The following is a 4,834-nucleotide window of genomic DNA, read 5'->3' on the forward strand; positions in this document are numbered from 1 at the left end:
GGAGATATGATTTTTTAAATTTTGTGAACTTTGACCCTCATATCTCCGGTTCTATTGAAACCACAGCGCACATACGCACCATTTTGGAAACGTCCTAGACTGGACTACAACATACTAAAATTTCATTAACTTGCACAATGCCGTTTTTGAGAAAAGTGACTTTGAATTTCGATGAATTTTGACGCTATCACAGCGCCACCTGTGGTGACTTTTTGAACTTCCATCTGAAAGTGCTCATCGAGACGAAACCAAAAAGGTAAAATTTATGTCGATATGTTAATTAGAACCGGAGGTAGAGGCCGGTCAATGTTCGAACTTTGACCCCTTATAGCTCGGGTCACGGGTTATGGATCGACTTAAGGTTTTTTTTGTTTGATAGGTATAATCAACGGCTACAACATACTAAAATTTCAGCCCGATTGCATAAGGAATTTTTGAGTTATTTAACTTTTAAGATTTAAAAATTTTCTTTTTAATAATAGCGCCCCTAGTGGTGGTTTTATGAACTTGCGATGTTAGAAGAGGAAGTGGCATTTCACGAGAGCTTTCCAAAAGCCCTCATTTTTTAAATTCTGACAATTAGAACCGGAGTTATGGCCATTTTAAGAAAATTTTTTTGGACCCTTATAGCTCGGATCAGGGGGGTCGGAGGACCTTAAGTTTGGTATTGATGGAAAGCTCTAAGGCCCAGCTATAACATACTAAAATTTGAGCCCGCTCGATGCCATAAGGCCGGAGCTATTGAGAAAACAAAAAAAGGGGGGTCTTCAAAATGGCGGAAGGAGGGGTGGGGGGTGGGGGGTCAATGCACCATGTTGCAATTTTCATACGATATTTAACCTTTGCCGAAAACCGCAAGTAGATATCTTTTTTAGTTTAGGAGCTATTAAGCTCCAAAGAGCGGCCGGACGGCCGGCCGGCCGGCCGGGAACGTAACTTAGCCCCCCATATATTCGTGATCAGGAAGTGGCGAAACACATTTTGGCCAAGTTTGAGCGCGATCGGAGGACATGAAATTTTGTTAGGATTATAGTAGGTGAGATTGTTAAGAATCTCACCTAATATTGTTCTAATGTTGTACTTTTATGTTTCAGAGTTGGATTTGAAGAAATATTCTTTATTATATTTAAAAAAAAAAATTAAAGAGGGCATATTTTATGGTTTCTGAAACCTACGTAATTCCTTAAGCTTAAATTAATCAATCCTGCTTCAGCCTGCACCACTTCAAAGGATGTGTAAGAGGTTAGGACAGCGGCAATTATTTTATTTTACACTTTCCATTTCCACTGCTCCCTGGCGTGCTTCTGCTCTCTCCTCTTGAAATTTTAGGTAAATTTCCATGTTTCAGTATGATCCTCTCGTTCGAACTTCTGCAAATCTGGAGTTCCGACATCTAAGAAAAAATGGTAACATAAACTAAAATTACAAAATTTATCTTAACCGTTTAGACATGTAGATAGATAGATAGATAGATAGATGTTTATTCATTAGCAATAAATAAGGCTAAATCCCGTGGAAAATAGAAAACGTATAAAACGGTTAACTCGAGATTAAAAAAAGAAGTTCAAACGTAATCTTGACACAGTTTAAAATTCAAAAGTCTTTAGAATATTTTGTGGTGAACAGCATTTCACAGTTTTTTTCACTAAAATCACGAGAAATTTTATCAATTTTTTTTTAGAAAATAAAGATAAAGATAAGAAAATAATAATTTTTAAAAGTTCGTGAAAATCCCTTTAAAAATACAGAAAACGCCGCACTTGAACTTTGGATGCGCACACTTTGCACCAATACTAACCGTGGCAAGGATGAAAATCAACCCTTGAGAGATTAAAACAGAGTCAAGGTTAAAACAGGGGTAAAATCCTAATCTTGACACGGTTTAAAATTTAGGCGTACGGGAAATCCTCAGTGAACAGCATTTTCACGCTTTTTCCACTAACACCTTCAAGAATTTCACCGATATTTTTTATGAAAATTAATTTCTCACTGTTTATTTAGGCATTGATGGTGGAAAATTGGGATAAATTCTGTGAAAACTTGAGGAAACGCCGCACAATGGCTTTAGACGCGCACACATTGCACCAATACTAACCGTGGCAAGGATGAAAATCAACCCTTGAGAGATTAAAACACGGTTAACTCAAGGTTAAAACAGGGGTAAAATCTTAATCTTGACAGGGTTTAAAATTTAGGCGTGCGGATAATCCTCAGTGAACAGAATTTTCACGCTTTTCCCACTAAAATCTTCAAGAATTTCGCCGAGATTTTTTTTAGAAAATATATTGCTCACCATTTATTTACACATTTACGGTATAATTGACCCTAAATTCAGTGAAAATCTCATGAAAAAAAGAGAAAACTCCGCATTTTGATTCTTGACGCGCACGTTTGGTTACAAACTTGAAAAGAAAATTAAACACCACTTACCACAGATCTTTTCACAATTTACTCTTCTTCTATGTCGCTGATATGTCCCTGGGTGGTCACTGGGGGCTCATATTGATCCCCAATCCCCGAAATGTCAACGCGAATGCCTCCATTCTTTGAGGCACACTGAACACTAAACACCATTTTTCTCTTACTGATTTCACTTGACAAGTTTACACGAGAAACCCTTAAATGCATTAAGAAGCTCGCCATGATAGAAATTTAAAACCATTCAAACCTTGCGCAAGATTTAAACCGATGTGCTAAGGTTAATAGTGAAATCCTTCACTAAAAAAAGGAGTTAAAATTGCTGAAACAGGGTTAACTCATGTTTACAGATTAAAACCTTTTTAAAATTAAACCGTGACTAACCCTGTTTATAGTCGATTTTAAACCTTGCCTCAAATAAGCTCTTTTCTGAGTGCATATATCACTTTTCTGTCAGTTCATCCAAATCCTTGATATTTTGGTTTAAATACAAAACTTGTATAATTTCACGAATTTGATTCAAGATAACTGAATGGCGTCTCCCAACTTCAGCATCAAATCAAATTTGCATGCACTCCGAGTTAGCTCACGTTAAGAATCTCACCTACATAAGCCGGTTAGGATTATCTGTCCCTTTCCTTAAGAGTCCTTTACCAACGACTGTTGTCGACAAAATGGCGGATACTTTCTACAAAATTATATGAAATAAATACCAAGAGATTAAAAACAATATTTTAATTTTTCACACAAGTATGTTAAATGTTAAATAAATAATATGTAATAAATAATAACTGAGAACATATAGTTCAAGAGCCCCGCAAAATTCGCGACAATTTTAATATTGGGAAAAGTTTGCCTACTATAAGAGCAAATTTGTAAAATTATTTTTGAGAAAAAAACTTTATTGTATGTAATTTTTGACTCGGAATTAAAAAAAAATCATTTAAATGCCTCTGTTAGAAAAAAACTTTAAAAACATTTCTTTTTCAAAGTGATATTTTCATGTTTGAAATATTATAACAATTTATTGAGGAACTCACAGTATAAAATAATACTTTATTACTTCCACTTGTCTTTGCAAAAATAACAAAAGATGTGAAAGAAGGAATTTAATTTAATTTAATGCCATAATATTTAACGAATGGTCCAACATCATGAGGTGCAATATTCTATAAATAATACTCCCTCCGTTCCGAAAAAAGTCGTACTTTTGCTAGTACATTTTGTATGAAAATATGTACGACTTTTTTCGGAACAGAGGGAGTATAAAGCAATGAAAATGTAATTAAAATTGCTTATAAAAAGCAAAAAAAATGATTAAATAAGTTCAGTGGCCGACTACAGGGCACTTTACATTAAATTAGCGCTGAAAATATTTGTATTTCGTAAAGGAATATTCTAAAAGTATGTAATTTTTCAATTTGAAGATTTTAAATTCAGTAGTCCCTTTAGGTTCCCGAAATGATGGTATTTGCGAGACCTCCTTTTATTAAAAACGAAGTAAACGAAAGAAGACAAAATATCTCACTCTACTTTTGACTGTGGTGTGAAATATTTACGATAAAAATTAAAATTTTTGTAACAAATTTTTAGAAATCAGGTTTGGAACTCTAATAAGAAGTGATTTACCATATTCATTTTTTTTTAATACAAATTGCAATTAGATTTGAGAAATCACGATAAAAGGAACTTTAATTTACCTCATCGGTGTTGTTTGTTTCTTGTGCTGGACTGTTCGTCGTTTGGAGTGCGTTTTGTGGGTGACGATTCAAACAATGACAACAACCGGAACAATTACCTGTCAGGGTATTCAAGCTTTTGCGGTAATCATCCAAATTTCTTTGGAATTTGATTTTTTCTCGCCTGTCTCCCTCAAAAATGTCCGCCACATCATCATTTCTTAAGTGCTGTTCCAAATCTTTACACGTAATACCCAAATCTGATAAAAAAAGCAACAATTAGAACACTTGATCTAAAAATTCATATAAGAAATAATGTGAAAGAATTGATTAATTAAATTTTTGTAAGGTTCAAATATTTGATTTGGTAACTTCCAATAGAAACATTGTTATGGTAATCCCCACTCTTCTTTATTGTGGCAAACAATCCTAACCTTTAAGTACAATGCATTTTGGTCACAGAATTTAAATTTTCACAATTTATTACTTAAAACACATAAAAAAAATACTCTGAATTCAAATCAGGAAAGGGAATTAAATAAAATATACTCCCGAAAGCGAGGCAATTTCTGTGGTGGACAGGAAAAGACGAGATATAGGAGTGAACTGAACAATTTATTCCTATCCATGACTTTTATACATCTTCTATCGTTTGACCCGATCCCGCTACCCTATTCAATTGATCTTTGACATTATATCAAATATACAACAATTTCAAACTTTCCGGATGCGATTTC

At 34.2% G+C, this 4,834-nt stretch overlaps 1 long non-coding RNA gene across 1 annotated transcript; it reads right to left on the bottom strand.

Moving 5' to 3' along the window:
* Positions 1-3,041: 3,041 nt before the first annotated feature.
* Positions 3,042-4,573, bottom strand: LOC129799752 (uncharacterized). The gene is made up of 3 exons (XR_008751544.1): positions 4,532-4,573; positions 4,119-4,357; positions 3,042-3,106 (listed from the first exon to the last, which is right to left on the bottom strand). It is a non-coding gene; the product is annotated as an uncharacterized LOC129799752 (long non-coding RNA).
* Between the last annotated feature and the right edge of the window lie 261 nt (positions 4,574-4,834).

The sequence above is a fragment of the Phlebotomus papatasi genome, chromosome 1, assembly GCF_024763615.1.
Source record: "Phlebotomus papatasi isolate M1 chromosome 1, Ppap_2.1, whole genome shotgun sequence".
In the NCBI taxonomy this organism is placed as follows: Eukaryota; Metazoa; Arthropoda; class Insecta; order Diptera; family Psychodidae; genus Phlebotomus; species Phlebotomus papatasi.